Raw genomic sequence first — 21951 nt, 5'->3', positions numbered from 1 at the left:
CTCACCTGGGGCTTCCCTGGTAGCTCAGTCAATAAAGAATCCACCTGCAAGGTGGGAGACCTGGGTTCGATCCCTGGGTCAGGAAGATCCCCTGAAGAAGGGAACGGCAACCTACTCCATTATTCTTGCCTAGAGAATTCCATGGACAGAAGAGCCTGGCAGGCTACAGTCCATGGGGTTACAAAGTGTTGAACACAACTGAGCAATTAATACACACATACAACAAGACTACAAGACTCACCTGGCCCAGGAGCAGTGGGTGTGGCCAAGCCATGGGGATGCTGGACGCACTTGAGGCTCTGGGAAAGTTTGCTCCCAGAGGATGGAGTCTGAGAGGGAATCACAGCCCACTCTGCCCCAAAGCAAAAAATCCCAGCACAAAATCCTGCTGAGTAGCCTCCATCAGGGGCTTCCTGGAAGCCCAGGGCTCATCCCAGGGCTGTCTGCTTTCCCTTCACCCCTGTTTCTCATCCAGAGGAGAACACTGGCCCTACTCTCCTGGGAAGCCTACATCTAGGCTAAATTCATAAAAATTATGCAGCAGTTTATTTTATGGTATCTACCAACTGCTCACTAAGTGGCACAATGGTAGAGAACCTGCTTGCCAATGCAAGAGATGCAAGAGATTTGGGGTTTGATCCCTGGGTTGGGAAGATCCCCTAGAGTAGGAAATGGCAACCCGCTCCAGTCTTCTTGCCTGGACCCAGAGTCAGATACAACTGAGCACATACTCACACACCAACTGCTTGCCTGTCCCTCTTCCACCTGTTACCAGGAGTCCAGATCTGATGGTTATAGGCATCACCCAGCTCAGGGAGGAGCAGTCAGGACAATGCCGTGGGACGGAGGGCTTATCTGACGGCCCTCCTCACCTCCCCCCCACCATTTGGACCTGGCATGTGTCCTGGGGAGAGGCAGCTGAAGAGGGCCGAGGCCATGAAGCCTCATTATCTGTCAAGCTCTGGCCTGAACCAGCCCCAGGATGGACACTTCTTATTGTGTGTCCTCTTTGGAGAAAGAGGAGAAGAAAAAAAGGTTTGAGTCCCATGCCAGTTTTATATTTCAAAAAAAAACCCCACCTCTGCCTTTGTGCTCCTTCATCCCAGCTAATCTAGCTCCAGCTGGCTTGTTAAACACTGAAGGTGAAGTCACAGGGACCACTCCGGAGAGCGCGAAAAGGAGGGCCATCAGCCTCGCCAGCCTGTGGTCACCGCTCACCGTGGTCACCTGGGCTCACTGTGGTCACCGTTGCAGCCCCAGGGCTGCCCCTCCCTTCTCCTCTCTATCACGGTCGCCTGCACGGCCCCTTGGGAAGTGTCTGATTAGCAGGTACCCGCTTCCCCGGCCCCACGCAGGCTGGCTGCAGGAACAAAAATTGGTCAGGCAGACGCGGCCGGGGCTGCAGGCTGAGGCACTGATGTGACCGAGGAGGGTCTCCTGCACCTCCTCCAGCGAGAGATGCAGGTGCCCGCTGCCCAGGGCGAGAATATTCACGGAGGAAATGAGTCTCCCTGGAGAAGCAAAGGTGACAAGATAACACTTGTCATCTTTAATCAGAGCCAGAGCCAGGGCAGCTGCTTCCGAAATAACTGCTCCAGCATCACGGCTGGAGCAGTGTGGCGAGCTGCTTGTTTCAGGGGAAAATCGTCAGAGCCCAGACTGCAAACAATAGGCGAGCTGCCCTCACCATCACTCCTGGCTTCCCCCGCCAGGTGCCTCGTGAGACCTCAGCTCGGTGGGGTCAGAGGAACGGTTTGGGGGTGAAATAGTAGGGGTGGCCCTGCTTGCTGGTCTGCTTCTGGGGCCCAAGGTTGGTGGCTGGATTCACTTTGACCTGAAATGGAATAACCAGCTCCTTGCCTTGAGGGGTGTGGATGTTGCTCTTCATCTCTCACTGCTCAAAGAACCAACTGCCAGCATCTTTATCAGTGATGACACGGCAGCTCTAGCTCTTGCCGTTCCTCACCTCCCATGGCACAGACCTGTGCGGGGCTGGGAGGAGAGGCCCTGCAGGCACGAGCAGCTTCTAAAGCTGCCCTGGACTGGGCGGAGCAAGTGTGGTGCCTGTGCTCAGTTCCCCCAGGAAGAGTCTCCCCCATGACAAAGGACATTGGAGCTTGATGTGGATTCTGTATCAACCCTCTAGCTGCCCCTGTTCTCCCCACCCTGAACAGCCCCCTACACTTGAAACTGCATTGCCAGCCCCATTTCTTGCTCAACCCCTTTACTGCCCCAACCGCTCAGAGAAGTGCTTGTGGCAGAAGAGGGTATCTTTTATTTTTTCAATTTTATTTATTTATTCATTTATTTTTGGCTATGCTGGGTCTATATTGCTGAGGGCTTTTCTCTAGTAGCGGCGAGCCTTGGTTACACTCTAGCTGCGATGCTCGGGCCTCTCATCACCTTAGCTTCTCTTGTTGCCAAGGAAGGGCTCTTGGGGGTGGAGGCTTCAGTAGTTGCGGCTAGCAGGTTCTAGAGCACAGGCTCTGTATTTGTGGGCGCAGGGGCTTAGCTGCTCGGCATTCGGGATCTTCCCAGATCAGGGATCAAATCCATGTCTCCTGCATTGGCAGATGAATTCTTTAACACTGAGGCACCAGGGAAGCCCAGAAGAGGGCATCTTTGTTACTGCAGTTCTGTGTTGCAAAGTAGCTGCCATCTCCTTTCATGGTGGTCCCCGTGGAGGCCAGTGGGGCAATGGTACTCTGCAAAACCAATCCAAGCCAAACATAAGCCAAGCCTGTTTTATGTTTTTTACCTTAGAAATTTCAGTGGGCATGTACTACCAGCTGGAGACAGTGTGACCAGAGTCTCTCTCTTCCCATTTGGCCGTGTAGAACTGGGTAGGGGGACAGAGCGAGAGGAATGTGGAGACAATTGCGTTAGCCAAGCACTGGAGAAGAATGTCATGAGAATACTTGACTAAGGTTCAGAATAGGCAATGAGGTGTCCACAGCTGGAGGTGCAAAGAAAAGTGGGTGTTTGGGACCCTGAGCAGCATGCAGCAGAACCAATGGATGTGGCTGGAGGCAAACTGCAGTGCCAAGACACCGAAGCGGGACTCAGCCTGCCACAGCTTGGCCGTGTGGCTTTCTTAAGCCACTTGACTTCTCTGGGCTTCATTTTCCTCTTTGCAATGAGACGGCAGGACCTGACCTCCTGTTTTCCTTCCAGCTTGGAAATCTGATTCAATAACTAGGAATATATGGAAAATAAGGATCGTTCAAGAGAACACATGAGTCTACCTGCTTGTTTCTTTAAGTCCTGCTCTTCTGTGCAATCTCTTGATTTGAATAATTAGGGATATCCATTTAAGTTATTATGCTGGTCATAGTAAAGAGCTCAACTTTCAAACAACATGTTCTCTTTTAACTATCTTTGATCTAGTAATTCCACTTCAAGAAGTCTGAATAAAAGTCGAGATACTGAGACAAAGACTCATGTACAAAGATAAGCCACTTATCCTTACTAGCAAAGATAAAAAGATAAAAATAACTCCCCAAATGGATATAACCAAAATAAATTGACATCAGGACTTCCCTAGTGGTCCTGTGACTAGGACTCTGCGCTCCTAATACAGGGGGCCCAGGTTCGGTCCCTGGTCAGGGAACTAGATCCCACATACTGCAACTAAGAGTTCACACACTGTAGCTAGAAGAGTCTGTGCCACAACTAAGATCGAAGCTCCCAAGTGCTGCACCTGAGTGGTGCAGCCAAATAAGCAAAATAAATAAATACATTGGCACAGCCGTGAAAACGTCTTCAATGATATTTTAAAACATTGGAAATTATTCATATTATAAACACAAACATACCCACATACATGACAGATGTTGCTAATGGTACACAGCCTTCTTCTCCTCTTGGAGGCTGCATTCAGACTCAGCATCCTTCTCAACACAGCTCTCTGAATGGCTGCTATCAATTACAGTTGGCATTCAGATGAAATCTACTACCATTTCAGTATGAGATTCTTCAGCAATAAGGATAACAGACAAGGTCAGGATGAAAAAGGCAGCTAAGTGGAGATTCAGAGCTCAATTCACAGGAGGTCAAGTGAGGGCAGTTACAGGGTTATCATAGCCCATCAGGGACCAGAGATGGGCTGGGATGGGGATGAGACTATTGGAAATTCAATACATTTCCTGCTGTGTTGCTTGGGAGCCCCAGGAGCAGAAAGTTGTGCTTTTGAGACAACAAATTGAAAAGGTCTGGGGTTTTCCTTGTTTCCCTCATCCTGCAGAGGGCAAAGTGTCCTTTGAGATGTAGCTGCTCAAGAATGCCAGGCTGCCAGGGCTGGAGTGGATGAGATGGAGGGCTTTTCTGAGTTGTCTGAGAATTGGTAGACTCTAGGGAAAAATTCCTTCTGAAATGGGTTTGCTGCAGAAGTGCAGTCACCATGTGACCAGCTATCACTGATAACTCGGGGTGCTGCCCAAGGATCTCTGGGTGGACAAACGGGGAACCAGTGGTCCCTTTGGGTATCCTGAGAAGGAAGATAGGAAGAGCCACGTGCCTAGTCCCTCCTGACCGAGGACTGCTGCTCTCAGGACAGAGAGACAAAGAGGCTGAGCCATGGACATCTACGGAGCTTGCAGAGGCAGGCAGAGGTACTCCTGCAGCCGGAGGACAAGTGACCCCATTGCCCACATTTCAGATGAAGGAGCCACTTTTCCAGGGAGTGGTGTGGATCGTGTGTCCCTTCCCCCCACCCCCAGCAGAGACTCCCCACTCCCCTTGTGAGACTGTCTGACTGCAAGGACTGGATTTTCTAGATTAGGTCCTTTATTAACCCCAGGTTGGGAGGGGGAGATGGGTGGAGACTAGAGTCTGCCTGGCATCTTCATTTCTTCTCGCCCGTCCTCCATAAATCCCTTCCAAGGCGATGACATTTGCGGAGTGTATTTTCACGGGTCTCCATAATCCCTTCAGAATATTAAGGCCACATTACTTTATCTTTGGTTACATTAACTTCAATTTTCCTTATGAGTTAGTGTTTGGCTAAAAATTAATATAGTGAAGTTGAAAAGAATCTTACGATAGGAAAAAGACTAATTTCATCTCTGACTGCTCAGATCCTGGAGTACACCGGGGTTAATGTAATTAACTTACAATTTGAGCCCGGGTTGTGTACATACACTGAATCTCCCCACTGGAAACGAGATTAGATTTTATTACTCTATATATCCTGGTTATCTTCACCAAGCCTGCTCGGTGCTACAATGAAAACGTAGAACCATCTGGTACTGAGCCCGTGCAGTTTATTTAAGGATTTAATTAAATGCTCTAAATGGAGAGCTTCTCTGAATTAACATTTTAAATGTGACTTATTGCAGGTTTAATATTGTCTTAATGCCAACCTGGGAAACTCCATAGTCAAGTTGTTGACGTTCAAATTGAATTCATTTGGGTGGCTCCGGGGGGACCCATTAATTAATCTAAACAACTAATGGGGATTGGTTCTGACTTTTGATGAAGATTATTTACTGAGACAATTTGCAATGAATAAAGAGTCACAGTAGGCAAATGCTTAATTGAATTCAAAAAAGTCTCATTGTGTTTAATATCATGGATGCATCATGTGAGTAAGCTTTGAAATACCATGAAAGGGGCGATTGCTTCAATCTTCTTAGCTGAGCACTAATAACAAAGCGAATGGGTAATTACATTTTCCTGGGTAATTTGCTGCTTGCAAAAGGACAACAGGTCTGTCTGGCTAATCGCTTCCTTGGAAAGAAATTTCTGAAAGCATAAACTTTGCCCTTGGATAGCAGGTGGCCTCACTAGTGGCCCAAAGGTGACGACATGGACAGGTCTGAGCTGCACACTGCTGGATTCTCACGCTCATGCGGTCAGGAAGCTGCCTGGATGAAAAGGCCCTCCTCCACCCTGCAAAAGCCTTAATAGCCACCACCTTCCCTCTGCTTTGCTGCCCGACTCTTGAGTGTCTCACGTGAATCTGAATGACTCAAGCAAGGACGAGCTTGTCCAGCCCTTCTTGCCCCAGTTTTCACCTTCTGGATTAACACAAGGCAGACTTCTGTTTCCAGGAAATCGGAAGGTTGCCCCACAACCAGTACGACCTCCATCCTGTCCATCCTTCACGGTCAAGGGCAGCATCTCAAGATCACTTGACTCACTCTGCCTTTTCCCTCTGTTTCTCCAAGTGCGACTCAGGACCAGCAGCACAGGTCACCAGGCATGTTGGGAATGAGAACTCTTGGGCCCGCCCTGCCCCCACTGAATCAGAATTTGCTTTTAACATGAACCCCAGGGGACCACGTGCACATCTTAATTGAGAACCTTGTTCCATAGCACTCTTTCTGTGAGGGTCTATGCCATCCTGTTGAGTGAGCTTTTCTTCTCTCTGGTCCTCCTGGGTATCAGCTCCTGGGGACCAGGGCTCAGGTCTCTACATCTCCTGGATCTGCAGTACCACCGGGGACCATGGAGAGCCATCAAAAACGACAGAAGTGATTGGTGATTTCTCCCCAAATCTCTCTTCAGCATGGCCTGAGAGGCCACTCTATTGCACTGGGCACCACAGAGACCCAACCAGCCAAGGTCAGACAGCACCTGCCTCCACCACGACCCCCTCCAAGCCCAGGGCTTGGGGGATACTCAGCAAATATCTGCTGGGGTGAACAAGCTGTCATTACTGTGGGACAATTCCTTACATCCACATGCTGGCAAACAGCCCAGTGTGCATCGGTTCTACACAATGGCCTGTCCTCAAGATCAGGGACTTGTGTCCCCAAGAAAGTCCCCGCCACTCCAAGTCCTGTCACCCAGATCTGTCACCTCCCTAATGCAGGTTTGTGAGTATTTTCATGGAAAGTATACCTGGATTCTGATTTTGTAAAGCCCGGTCTAAGATGATCTTTACCAAACAAACCCACGACATAAATATGGTCCGGGTGACAGAGGCTTTGTTTGACAAAATAGTTCACCCCCTGGAGGAAGCATACATTTTGTTTCAGGCCACCTGCGGCTGAACCGAGAGCAGAAGGATACAGGTAATAAATAAATAAAACAAAAGTGATAAAAAGACAACTGACAACAAAGTGAACAATCAACAGAGAGAAAGCAATCTAAGAACAGGAGTGGGTGCCACAGACCTGATAGGGGGTTTACATCCACAATATACAAGGAACTCCTCAACCCAATAGCAAAGCAAAACTTAAAAAACCCACACAGCTTGTTGAGTCCTGCCCCACAGGTGCGAGGCCTTGCACCAAGGCCACAGAAGCAGAGCCTAGAACCAAGGTCACCTCTGAAGCTGACTGAGCCCCTTTGTGACTGTTGCCAAAAGCCCCCTGATCATCACCAGCAGGCTTCCTGACCCCATATTAGGCAAAAATGCCCACTGCAGTGCTCACCCTATAGCACCCTAACCAATCACCTAATGTCAACCTTCCCGCAGAAATTTTCTGTCTTGAGGCTATGGAAATTGGCTACTAACCCACAAAAACCATTGACTTCCCCTGGTCTGTCAGGAGGTGGGCCCACCAGGCTCACAGCGCCTTCATCACCTCCGCTCTTTGTTCTTGGTAAACTCACTCCCTTCTGAAATTCTCTGTTTTTGGAAAATCTTTTCCAACCTGCGCTCAGACTGCCTCAACACAACCCAAATAGCCCAGTTTAAAAAATGGACAAATGACCTGAAGAGACCTTTCTTCGATGAAGGCACACAGCCAACCAATGGGGACATGGAAGGTGCTCAACATCACTATATCACTAATCATCGGGGAAACCCAGATCAAAACACCAGAGAGATGGCACCGCTTGTCTGTCAGGATGGCCACTATTAAAATCAATAACAGATCGCGGTGAGGATGTGGGGAAATGGGAACCCCTGTGCGCCTTTCCACCTGCCACGGAGAACAGTGTGGAGGTCCCTCAAAAAATTAAAGATTAGGGACTTCCTTGATGGCCCAGTGGTTAAGAATCAACAAGCAATGCAGGGGATTCAGGTTCAATCCCCATTCAGGGAATTAAGATTCTACACGTCATGGAGCAACTAAGCCCGCTTGCTGCAACTGCTGAGCCCACGAGCTCCGCAGCCCGTGTGCCAAAACGAAAGGTCTCGCAAGAGGCAATGAAGATTCCAAGTGCCGAGACTAAGGCCAGACACAGCCAAAGAAATAAATATTAAAAAAAAAACACCCTAAAAATAGACTACCAGCAATCCTACTTATGGGAATTTACCTCAAAGAGTTGAAATCAGTACCTTAAAGAGATGGTTGCACACCTGTGTTCATTGCAGCATCGTTCACAATAGCCAGGATATGGAAGCAACCTAAATGTCCATCAATGGATGAATGGATCAAGAAGATGTGGTCTATTCATACTAGAAAGATTATGTATTCTGCTTTAAGAAGAAAGGGAATTATGATATATGGCACCGCACAGATGAACCGTGAGGACCCTGGGTGGACTGAAATAAGCCAGCCGCAGAAGAACAAACATTGTGATTCCACTTACAGGAGGAATCTGAAGCAATCAAGCTCACGGAAGGAGAAAGTCAAATGGGGGTTGCCAGGGCTGAGAAGAGAGAAGAAATGGAGAGTTGCTGATCAAATAGTATCATGTTTTAGTTGTGTGAGATAAAAAATTTCTAGGCATTCGACATACAACTGTTGTGCTTATCGGTAACAATTATATGCAGTACACTTAAAATTTTGTTAAGAGGGTGAAAGAAAAAAGCCAACCGATAATGGCATTGCACCTATGTCAGCTGCCTAGTTTTAGTGACTGTGCCCTGGTTACTGTAAGATGTGAATAGGAATGATACTGGTGAAAGGGACCTGGCAGGGCTTCTCAGCCTTGGCACTGTTGACGTTTTGAACTAGATCATTCTTTGCTGTGGGGGCTGCCCTGTGCATTGAAGAGTGTTTAGCAGCATCCCTGGCTTGTACACACTGGATCCCAGAAGCACGCCCCAACCGTCAAGATGTGACAACTAGGAATGTCTGCTTACCCTGCCGAGTGTCCCCTGGGAAGAATCACTGGTCAACAGAAACTCTCTGCATTATCTTTAATTTTATAATCTAAAATTATTTCAAAATAAAATGTTTATGTCATAACATGAAAAACATGAACCATGAAAGAAATCATTAATAAGCTGGATTTCATTACAATTTAAAACTTCTGCTCTATGAAAGGCAATGTTAACAGAAGGAGAAGACATGCTACAGATTGGGAGGAAAATATTTGCAAAAGATTTAGCTCGTGATTGAGTCCTGATAAAGGACTGTGACCCAAAGTATAAAAAGAACACTTATAATTCAACAATAAGAAAATAAGAAATCCAATTTTTAAAATGGGCGAAAGATCTTAACAGAAAGACACCTCATCAAAAGAGATGTACAGATGGCAAATAAATATATGAAAAAATTCTCCATATAATATTTCATCAGAGAAATGCAAAAAATAACAATGACGTCTACAGATCTATTGTTGTTGCTCAGTTTCTAAGTCATGCCCGGCTCTTTTCACCTCCGTGAACTGGAGCACACTAGCCTTCCCTGTCCTTCACTGTCTCCTGGAGTCTGCTCATCCTCACGTCCATTGAGTCAGTGACGTCATCCAACTTTCTCATCTTCTGTTACCCCCTTCTCCTCCTGCCCTCAATCTTTCCCAGCATCAATGTCTTTTCCAATGAGTCAGTTCCTCATATCAGGTGGCCAAAGTATTGGAGCTTCAGCTTCAGCATCAGTCCTTCCATGAATATTCAAGGTTGATTTCCTTTAGGATTGATTGGCTTGATCTCCTTGGACTGGCTGTCCAAGGGAGTCTCGAGAATCTTCTGCAGCACCACAATTCGAAAGCATCAATTCTTCGGCACTGAGCCTTCTTTGTGGTCCAGCTTTCACATCCACAAACACTGACAGTGCCAGATGCTGGTGAGGATATGGAACAAAAGAAACTCATTCATTGCTGGTGGGAATGCAAAATGGTACAGCCGTTTTGGAAGACAAGCAATTTCTTACAAAACTAAGCATTCTGTTACCATCTATCAATCAAGCATTTTGATATTTACCCAAAGGAACTGAAAACAGGTTAACATAAAACCTGTCCACAGAGTTTTTTAACAGCTCTCTTTGTAATTGCCAAAACTTGGAAGCAATCAAGGTGTCCTTGGTGAATGGCTAAACTGTGGTACATCCAGACACTGGAATATCACTTAGCACACAAAAAAAGAAAGAAAGGCGCTATCAAGCCATATCAAAGACAAGGCAGAAACTCACACGCATGTTACTAAGTGAAAGAAGCCAATCTGAGAAACCTACATTCTGTTTGATTCATTCTGGAAAAGGCAGATCTCTCTGTTTGGAGGCAGTAAAAAGATTGTTTCCCAGGGTTAGCTCATCTTAGAACCCTGTTTTTCAGAAAATACCTATTGGGATTCCATTGAGCTTGGATTTTCCAGGGTCCATCTTGGGAAGTGCTGTTCTAAACCAGTAATTCTCAACCAGGGGTGATTCTGTCTCCCAAAGGGCTTCTGGAAACCCCCAAAGACCTTTTCGGTTATCATGTCCTGGCAGGCTGGGTGCCATGGCACACAAAGGGGAGGAGACCAGAGATGTTGCCAACATTTTACAACAGAGCAACTAAGCCCGCACACCACAACTACTGAGCCCGCGTGCTGAAACTACTGAAACTCACGCACCTAGAGCCTGTGCTCCACAACAAGAGAAGCCACTGCAAGGGGAAGCCTGCTAACCACAATGAAGAGTGGCCCGCACTCGCTGCAACTCGAGAAAGCCTGTGCACAGCAACGAAGACCCAGTGCAGCCAAAATAAATGAATACATAAATAAAGACGACTTCCCACGGTTCAAGGGTTATCTAGCCATGCCAACTGACTTTGGAGGGGCCCTTTTAGCAGAGGTGGCTATGATGGCCACAATGGAAAGAAAGTTGGCTGGATAGGGTTTTGGAAACTCTTGCCAAACTCTTGCAAAGCAGAGCTGCAAAGGGTTGTAAAAAGTTCGAGCCATGATTGAGGAGCAGAGGGAGTGTCAGTGGGCAGGAGATTTGACGGCGCAGGCTGACGCTTATTATTTTGTTTATTAAAGAGATTTCGTGTCTCCCACTCCTATTCATAGGTGTATGAACCCAAAATGCGATAGCAGAGGGGAACTGTGGAACAGAGGTATGACCACAGGGGACTCCAGGCTGATCTCAGCGCTCTCCACAGGAGTGGGGAGGGTAGGGCCCTTGTGGGACCCCAGCCGAAGACTTTCCCCATCCCTGGGGGGGTAGGCAGTCCACGGGCCCACGGAGCACCAGCCTGCCGGTCCAGCCTCTCTCCCACTTTCGTCCTGTGACAGCCTCGTTCCAGTGCATTAAAAGGAAGCTTCGCATGAACCTGGATTTTACTACATTTATCTCATTGCCAACCTTCAAAATGCCAAACGCTGCCACTTGCCCTGGGGGAAGTAATTTCATCTCTTACCCCGAATGTCACCGCAGAAATTCACTTCAAACCCCACTGACTGATTGGTTTCTCCTGCTTCAGCGCCGACTCGGATGCCAGGCGTCAGAGACAAAGGGACTCACCTCTTTCTCCCTGCGCTCTCGGCTTCCTTTAGTATTAAAATCACAAGCTGCCACATCCACGTCCTGAAAGAGACGTGGAAAATAATTTATTTGCAGGAAAAGCTTAATGATGATACATCCACATTATAAAATAGTGTGCAGCCACTAAAAAAACAAAAGCATTGAAGACTATTTAAGGAAACGGAAAAATGCTCACATTATGATGTTAGCTGAAAAAAAAAAAAAGCAGAATGCAATATAATCTCAAGTTTGTAAAAATAAACAGGGAGAGAGAGAAAAAGAGTAGAGCAAAAAAGCAGAAAAATATTCCCTCTTATCTCCAGACAGAAAAAGTATTATTTGTTTACTTTTTTGTACTATTCTATAATTTTCCCATTTTTCCACATGAGTATGTATTACTTTGATAACAGGTAATTAAAAGATTATTTTTAAAAAAGAAAGCTTGCATCTTATTTCTCTTTTCATGCTCAGGGCAATGATGCTTTCATCAGCTGTGTGTGCTGTGACAAGTCGCTTCAGTCGTGTCTGACTATTTGCAACCCTGTGGACTGTAGCCCGCCAGGCTCCTCTGTCCATGGGATTCTCCAGGCAAGAATACTGGAGTGGGTTGCCATGCTCTCCTCCAGGGGATCTTCCCGACCCAGGGATCAAACCTGCATTTCAGGTTCTTTACCACTAATGCCACCTGAGAAGCCCTTTCATAAGTTACATCCCCACAAGAAGAGCCCAGCCACCTTCCCCTCTCATTTATTACAAAGAACCTCTCCCAAATTAGCCCACAAAGGACATCTTCAGGAGACTTCTTTCTGCTAGCAGAAGTGGGCAGAAGGGGCCACTTGGGAAACACACACATGGCTCACTGCTGCCAAGCCAGAGACACAAAAGTACTCTAACGGCATGAACGCTTTTCAATCACAGAACAAGAGCTCCATCCCACCAACTTTGACACCTGTAGAATCTCCCAGATCCAGCAAGATGCTCCCCAGATCCATGAACAAGTCTTAGACCTGCTACCAGAGGTCAGTGAGAAAGGGGAACCGGGTGGTCCAGTTCAGGGGGTTCCCCTGGGAGATAAGTCCCTTACCCTAGGGAGGGATTGGGGGGTGGCGTCTAGCTGCGGAGAGCTGGACAAGCAAGACTGCCCAGATCAGAAAGAAAGAGGCTTCGTGAGCCACCTCCCTCCAGTCCTAGATCTTGGACAGTGAGCACCAGAAATCCACCTGCTGTTTGCTCACCACTCTTGTCGCTTTGCGCAGACGCTGGGGAGAGGCAGGTGAGGCGGATTCCAAGACTGTTGCCCCAGCTCCAATCACAGCTCCTTTTTATTGGACACCTACAGTTGTGTGGTAGATACATGCTAGAGATGAAATATCTGAAATATGTCTATGAAATACCTGGTCCCTGTCTTTCTTTAGCACAGCACTTCTCACACTGGACTGGCTCAGCATCACCCAGGGGGACTCGCTAAAACACAGGGTGCTGAGCCCACCTCCAGTTTCCCATTTAGCAAGTCTGGAGGGAAGACCCCCAAATTTGCATCTGTAACAGTGAGTCCCTAGACAATGTACTGCTGCTGGTGGGGGTCAGGGGACCCCACTTGGAGAACCACTGAGGAAACAGCAGGGAGGCAGCAAGCTTGAAATCCATCAGTTCTATGAAAGTGGACACAGCATGGGGGACTGTCCACTCGGGCTCAGATCCGAAGGGGACCAACCTCGCTGCCTTCTGGGTGTGAGGCTGCTCAGGCTATGTTAGTAGCTCAGTGCCCAGAGGGTGAGTCCCTCCACCAGGAAGTCTCCATCTTGGATAGAGAGGACAGGAGCAAGGCTTGCTCTCCAGCCTTTGTTTCTCCGGGGCGTCTGTGCCCTGGGATGGAGATTCTGCCCAGCCCCAGCCGTCTCCGTGGCAGCCAGGTTGCCTGAGACTCATTGGAATTCAGGCGGCTGGAAAACACTTGCAGATTTTGAGATTTTGCTGAGGTCCAGAGCCTGGGGATTTTGCTTGGGGAGTTTATCAGAGTTAAGTCGGTGTAGGTAAAGAGTGGGGGCGGGGTGTGTGGTGGATGAGCCGGCGGCAGGGGAGCAGTGAAGATTAGTAAATTATTCACACATCTCTTTCTACCAGGACGAAAGCTCGCCTTCCACCCAAGAATGCTCAAACATTATCAACACCCTTAGATTTTTTTTTCACCCATTTTTAAAGGAGGTAGAAAAAAACAAATGGAAAAATGTTAATTAAGAAATCAAGCCACCCTCTTCCTAAAATATTGGGTTCTGCGTTAATCGCCTCCAGGAGGGGGAAAGGGAGAGTCCGAGCATTGCAGGAAAATGGTTTTCATCATCCGCAAAATCCAGTGCCCAAAATAGCCCCATTGTTGCCCTGGCAACTAGCATTCGCTCCCCCTTCTCCCCCCCCCACCCCTTTGCATATTGCTGCATATTTCTATCATTCTTTCCAGGCACAGTTCATAAACAGGACGGCATAATAAAGAATGTTATCACCGATGACTTACAGCCCAGCTGCGCCCAGCGAGATAGAAAGTGGCAAGCAAATACAATTTCATGCAGCGAGGGTAACAGATTGATTGTGTGCCCTTCAAATGTGATGCCACTTCTTTAAGTCAGTCCAGATTCAGAAATAAAGTTGGTCTCGCCCTTTTCCTGGCCGTGATAGACAATACACGCAGGGATAACGCCCGGGGGTCTCATTAGGACTGGAACGATCTTGCCCCAAGACAAGAGATTATTCCAGCAGACTCTCAGCCCCTCTCCCTGGCTTCCCCTCCTCTCTCTGTCAAAGGGCCACAGCCCCGGGATGTGGGCCTTTCTTGAATTAATTATCCTCTCTGGCTGCGGATTACTCGGGCTCCAATGCCAAGGGGAGAGGGGGTGGGGCGGGAACTACAGCAGATGAAGATGGAGCATGATTTTACTGCGTGTCCAAACCTGGGTCCTCCAGCTCACGGGGTAGCAGTGTCATCCGTTGTAGCATTTCTCTCTGCGCTGGTTAATGCAGGGAGAGTGGGCTCTCAGCACTATCCTCAAGAGCCACTTCTGTTCTGAGAGGCTTCTTTGAGGCCTGGGAGTTAGGGACCTGCCTCTCTCCCTGCTCCCCCTCCCCCAGGCAGGGATGTAATGAAAGGAGGAAGGAGTCCCCAGGGTACAAGGAGCCACTCGAGAAGACTATAATAGGGGACAGGCAGCCGAGATGGGGGTGATGATGGGAGCAGGGCTGGAGGGTAGGGGAAGTCAGGCATCCAGGGTGGGTCAGGGCCTGCGCATGCCAGCAGTTCAGTGACCTCTGCCTTCTGTATTCGCCCAGCCCCCACTGAGGATCTGCAGTTCCCCTGGGCCCTCAGGCGGCACTGGCTCAGAAGGCTCAGAACGCCAGGCCATCCTGGGACCTGGCTAGAAGGAGAGCGCTGAGAGATAGTCCCAGGTGGGGATGAGCTGGGGGAAAAACATCCACCATTCCTCCAGGAGAGCTTAGGGGCTGCCCAGGACCCCAGTACCATCAAGACACCATTTATGGAGCCAGCCTGCGGGCGGGCCACGGACCTGTTCCAGAGAGGGAGCTGGGTAAAGCAGGAGGCCACAGATGGGAGGAGATGGGGCCCCAAAGTCCCTGGGGGTGCTGAACAGGCATTGCATATGCTCAGCTTCCCGGGGGTGGTGCCCCTTTGCCAGCTGCCAGCTCCCTCACCTATACTGGCTCTTGCTGATGGGATTGGCCGAAGGCTTTGGCAGTGTGGGCAGGTGTGCGCCTAGGGGTTGTGGTCAGGTGGGGACTTTGCTGCAGGTGGAATGAGCAGTGTTGGGGGGTTGCCACTCTGTCCCCCCAGGTACTTGGCTCTGTCCAGACTGGATCCCAGGATTCTTCCAAGGGAGAGTTTACCTATTATCTGACGCCCTCCCCAAACCATCATGACTGAGATGCAGGAAGCAAGAAATTCTGGAGGAGGTCTCTTCACCCGTCACCGCAGCTCCTGTTGAGTCAGCCTGATGCGCTGAGGCTGCTTCTCAGGGCCCCGGTGCACTTTTCTGGACACACCTTTTGACTGAGATGAATTGGTGGTGGTGGTGGTTTAGTCGCTAAGTCATGTCCGACTCTTGCAACCCCATGAACTGTAGCCCGCCAGGCTCCTCTGTCCATGGGGTTCTCTAGGCAAGAATACTGGAGTGGGTTGCCACTTCCTTCTCCAGGGGACCTTCCCGACCCAGGAATCAAACCCAGGTCTCCTGCACTGCAGGCAGAGTCTTTACCAACTGAGCTACGAGATGAATTATGTAACGTAAAGTTAAGTGTTTCAAAGTGAATAAGTAAATCAGAGGTTTCTAGTACATTCACCATGTTGTGCAACCACTCTAAGTAGTTCCAGAACATTTTATCACCTGAAAGGAAACCCCCTCCCCATCCTGCCTCCCCCCAGTCTCTGAAAACCACCAAGCTGCTTTCTGTCTCTACAGATTTCCCTGTTGTGGATATTTCATACAAATGTGATCACACTGATTTCTTTGACTTAGGATAAATAACGGCTTTGAGCTTTATCATGTAGCAGATCTTCAATCCTTTTTTTATGGCTGGATACTATTCCATGGGACCATAAAGAGGGTTGAGCACCGAAAATTGATGCTTTTGAATTGTGGTGCTGGAGAAGACTCTTGAGAGTTCTTTGAACTGCAAGGAGATCAAACCAGCCAATCCTAACGGAAATTAACCCTGAATATTCATTGAAAAGACTGATGCTGAAGCTCCAATACTTTGGCCACCTGATGCCCAGATCCAATTCATTGGAAAAGACCCTGATGCAGAAAAGTTTGCAGGCAGAAGGGGATGAGGGAAGCAGAGGGTGAGATGGTGAGATAGCATCATAGACTCAATGGACGTGAATTTGAGCAAACTCCGGGAGATAGTAGAGGACAGGGGAGCCTGGCCTGCTGCAGTCCATGGATAGCCAAGAGTCAGACAGGACTTAGAGACTGAACAACAACAACACTATTCCATTGTGTGGACAGCTCACATTTTGTTTACCCATTCATCTGTTGACAGACACTTGGATTGTTTCCACCTTTCGGCTTTTGTGAATGGTGCTGCTATGAACATGCATGTATATGCATCTATTTGAATACATTTCTTCAGTTCTCTTGGGTATGTATCTAGGAGTGGAACTGCTGGGTTTTATGGTAATTCTGCCTTTAACTTTCTGAGAAACCACCAAACTGTTTTCCAAAGCAGCTACACCATTTTACATCCCCGACAGCAACAGGGAAGGGCTTCAGTTTCTCACCATTCTGATTAACACTTGTTATCATCTGTCTTGACTCTGGCCATCATAACGAGTGTGAGGTGCTTTTGACGTGCATTTTCCTGCTGACCAATGGTGTTGAGCATCTTTTCATGTGCTTCCCGGCCCCTCCTTGGGTGTAATATTGGTTTCTCGTTTTTACCCTCGTTTCCAAAGAAGTGTGGTGTGTCAATAAAGATTTTTACTCATAGCATTAAGAAATACCAACTGGACTCTGGGGGCACTTGTGGCCCAGAACAGGATCCATTGAAGAGAGAGAACTTTCCACCTCTTTCCTCAGACCTTTCTGATCACTGAGCCAGGACAGAGAACTGCAGCAGAAGAGCCAAAGTTTTTTAAAAAATATGTAGCATCAAATTCTCTGTTGTTCCAGTGCAAAGTGAAAGTGAAACAGTTGCTCAGTCATGTCTGACTCTTTGTGGCCCCATGGAGTATATAGCCCACCAGGCTCCTCTGTCTGTGGAATTCTTCAGGCAAGAACACTGGAGTGGGAGCCTGGATGAGAGTAGGATTTGGAGGAGAATGGATACATGTATATGTATGGCCGAGTCCCTTTGCTCTTCACCTGAAACTACCACAACATGGTTAATCATCTCTACCCCAATACTAAATAAAAAGTTTAAAGTTAAAAAAAAATACTGGAGTGGGTAGCCATTTGGTTCTCCAGGGGATCTTCCTGACCCAGGAATTGAACCCAGGTCTCCTGCACTGCAGGCAGATTCTTTACCATCTGAGCCACCAGGGAAGCCACAAACCTCTGGCTGAGGGATGTGAAAAGATGCATCCCTGCTTTCTTCCAAGCCAAAAGGAAGTTTCTAGAGAGGAAGTTTCTTTCCATCTTTTTTACATGCAGAAGGAGGTTCGTAAATCCTATTTATCTTTCTCACCTTGAGTACATATCTAAAAAAAGCAAAACAAAATCAACTTGGTATTCTACAGACAACAGGGGTCTTTGTAGGACAGAAAGTTCGCAGTTAATCCTTTCCTCTCCTAAAACCTTACACCCTGACACCATAAAGCATCTCTATGGGCCATCAGATGATCAGGCCCTGTAATCTATGGGAACATTAAATGGAGGAAAATCATGCTGAAAAATGACGCTGGGTCTCTGTCCCCTCCCCCCCTTGGCGGGGGGTGGGGGAGAAGGCTTCACGGCTTGTGTTTTTGTCCTCCCAGGTCAGACACCTGCCTTCTCTTTGTCGTTCTCCAATGTGACAAATGCCCCTGCACACGGACCTAGGGTGTCTTGCTGTCTGCCGGCCGATACAGCCTGGAGGCTGGGCTTTGTCTGGAGGAAGAGAGAGCCTGATGGGGACAGCCTGCCCTCTACATCCTGTGTCCTACGAAGGTGCGTCAGACTGAGATTCACCCCACCCCAGTGTCAGACGGGGGCAGGGGCTCTGATGCCCGCGAGGAGAAGCCCGGGGTGTTGGACCAGGATGAAAGGGTTAAATTGAGTGGGTGGGCCACACAACTGTCTCCTGACCTTGAACCAAGTGGGCAATCTGAGACCTAGTCACACCCTTAATGAGCCCCTTCACCCCCAGCACCGAGGGCACATTTCTCCTGACCCCTCTCTTCTCTGCCACCCCAGCCCCCCAGGACACGGAGCTCACTTATGATGCTGCTTTGATGAGGGGAAGGGTCAGGATACCGAGGAGGGGGCACAGGAGGAAGAGAGGGTGGCCAGGCTGAGCCCTTGGCTCCATCACGGAGGATCGACTCTGTGCCCAGCACTCTGTTACGTACCAGACTCCTGGAAGGCAACAGTGATTTATAAGGTGCCTACTATGTGCTGGGCAAGTTTAGGCACTTCCCCGAGTGTCCTGATTGAATTTTAGTAAACAGTAATAAGACACACACGTGACAATCCTAGAGGAAAATGAGGTGGAGCAGACATGGGCGGGCGAAACTGCCACCACAGAGGCTGGGCTGCCCATAATGACGGTCCTTGTAAGGACAAGACTCGCGGATAACACGCACCGCGCCCTTGCGGCGTGCCAGGCGTGAATCTGCGTGCTTCGCCTGTGTTGTCTCACTTTCAGCCCACGGAAACTGATGAGTTGGAAAACACGGTTACACCATCTGTAAAGAGGGCGCCACTGAGCACGATTTTGAGAATTTGTCTAAGGTCATGGAGGGCACAAGGGAGTGAGCTGGGATTTGAGTTCTAGAGTCTGTGGTTTTATCTATTAAATTACTGTCCTTCTGAAGGATTGAGGATGGGGAGTAGGGAGGGAAGAGGGAAAAGAGCTCAAAGCCCAAGGACCGACCGTCTCCAGGATGACCTCAGAGGATGGGCGTGGACAGGTGCTGCCAGTCGTGGGGTCCTTTCCAGCAGCCGGAGTGGGAGGGATGTGCCTGATCTTCGAAGAGAGACTGGCTGCTGACAGGGGCCATGGTCACCTTTATGAGGCCACAGCTGCTCCTGAAACAACCCACCCTTAGCCTGACATCAGCAGCTGATTTTTTTTCTTAATATATATGTATTTTACTAAAGTATAGTTGACTTACAATGTTTCAGGTACACAGCAAGCTGATTCAGTTAAGCATATGCACTGTATTATTTTTGAAATTATTTTCCATTAGAGGTCATTACAAGATATAGTTCCCTGTGCTATACAATAAACCTTTGTTGCTCGTTGCATATCAGCTTTTTTTTAATTAGAAATCTAGCATTCTGTTCATACTAAGTCAAACAAAATCAAAATGTCATAAAATTTTTAGTTGGGTAAAAATTCATAAGTTTTCTAAAATATATATTATATACATTATGCGTGTGTATGTATACAAAAGCTTTTCCAATTTCTCCATCTCTTCTCTTTTTAAAATATTCTTTCTTAAGCCTTTATCAAGTGTAGCAGCAGCTGGTTTTGAACCTGCCCTGTGGAGTGTCTCAGGAAAGCAGAGCTGGGGGAGGAGGTGAACCAGAGGCCTCTGGAGAAAGGCAGACACAGGCCAGAGCCTTGGACTGCAGCCCCCATCCGTCATCCCTGGGAGCCTCGGAAGCTGGTCAGCAGGGCGAGCTTCCTGGAGTAGCTACACGTGGGAGGTCATGAGGATTCAAATAGGGCATGCCTGGCCCAACCAGCCATCCGGCACCTTAGCAGGCGCTGCTAGTGGCAGCAAACTGTTTTGGGTCCTTAGGGGGTAAAACTAAACCTTAGCAAGGTCCCAGGCTGAGGGATGAGTGCTGTGATGGCCACAGAGATGGGCCAGCTGCTTGGCCCAAGGGCTTCCGCCAAATAAATAGCTGCCTTGGATGTGCCTGGAAAGACCACATGATTACGCAGGGCAGATGTCATTGACGCTGTTGGAAGGGCATACAGTGTCTTGGGAGCAGAGAAGGGAGGAGATCTCCAGGAGCTATAATATTTGCAGAAGGTTGTGAGGCAAGCTCAGGACCTCCAGAGACCAAGAGGCAGGGGGTAAGGGGATATTATGAGTGGAATCCACAGTCTAAGCAAGGCCCAGGAGGTGCGGGGGGTCTCGCTGGGCCCCGGCTCCTCACCAGGGTGTGGAGCAGGTGCAGGGTATCCGATGGAAGTGGGGTCTTGCCAGTTCATGAAAGTCATTGTTGTTCAGTTCCTAAGTCATGCCCAACTCTTTGCGACCCCACGGACTGCAGCACGACAGGCTCCCCTGTCCTTCACTCTCCAGGAGTTTGCTCAAATTCAAGTCCATTGAGTTGGTGATGCTATCTAACCATCTCACCCTCTGCTACTCACTTCTCCCTTTGCCTTCAATCTTTCCCAGCACCTGGGTCTTTTCCAATGAGTCACCACTCTGCATCAGGTGACCAAAGTATTGGAGCTTCGGCTTCAGCATGAGTCCTTCCAATGAATATTCAGAGCTGATTTCCTTTGTTATTGACTGGTTTGAGCTCCTTGTTATCTAAGGGACTCTCAAGAGTCTTCTCCAGCACCACAATTTGAAAGCATCAATTCTCCGGTGCTCAGCCTTCTTCCTGGTCCAACTCTCACCTCCATACATGACTACTGGAAAAACCGTAGCTTTGACTAGACGGACTCACATGTAAGGCTGGGGGCTAGCAGCTAGTTCTGATCTCTGCCCCACAGCCACAGAGGTGTCAGCCTGATCAAAAAGGAAGTGTGAGAGGCCCCCCAGCTGTGACCTGGTGACAAGCAGTCCTGTGGCTGTGGTCAGTCGGCAGGGCTACCACCCTCCTGTGCCCTGGGGAGCACTGAACTCTGAGTCCCAGTGCCATGCAGGGTTTCCTCGGTTTCCCTGGGACCCCAGGCTGGGCTCTCTCCCTGGGCATATGGGTAACCCGACTTCCCAGATATGACCCTGTATCTGCTTGGTCTCCTCCTTCTCTGGCCTGATCTGTCTCTGCCTGCCTCCAGTTTGTTTCCTGGGACATGAAGACGCAGTGTATGCTAGAGGACATTCAGACCACAGTGAGCGGAATCTGTGTATGTCTTCCTAACTCCAGCCTCAGTGAAGGCCTGTAGTAAGCTTGAAATGGGCTGTGATGGGGGTATTTACACCAGAAGAATCGGCAAACATCAAGGTTCCCCCCCCCTACCCTCGAGAGGTGGTTGTTAGAGACTTAACAGCACACAGCTGAATACACAGATGTTAGCAAGCTTCTTACCCTGCTGGGCTCAGGATGAGCAGGGCAACTGGTCTGGCAGGGCAAGGGAAAGACCCTTGGGCTGGGTCAGAGGGTCTTCCCAGAGAAATGGCGTATCGGCCTAGATCTCCTTCATGAAAGACCTTTGCAGGTTCTGATAATATTTTCAGCTTCTATAATAGTCTGAGTCCCTGGAAGGCAGGGACTGTGCCGCTTCACTTCCCTGGACCTTCATCCCCTTGTCCACAAAAGGGAAGACCGCGTGCTACGCGAGTCCTTCTCAAACCTGACTGTGCATGTGAAACACCTGGGCAACTTACTAAATAAAAATGCAGATTCCCAGACCAGACTTAACTAATAAAATCCAACTATCGAGAGGCAAGCCTGGGAATCTGCACTGAATCTGGTGCAGGGGCTCTCAAAACCACTTGGAGGGGCTTCCCAGGTGGCGCCAGTGATAAAGAATCTGCTTGCCAAAAGAGGAG

The sequence above is a fragment of the Giraffa tippelskirchi genome, chromosome 3 (assembly GCF_054371585.1).
Source record: "Giraffa tippelskirchi isolate mGirTip1 chromosome 3, T2T-mGirTip1v1.2.pri, whole genome shotgun sequence".
Taxonomy (NCBI): Eukaryota; Metazoa; Chordata; class Mammalia; order Artiodactyla; family Giraffidae; genus Giraffa; species Giraffa tippelskirchi.
The sequence above is the reverse complement of the archived record's forward strand: the minus strand, read 5'-3'. Positions refer to the sequence as shown.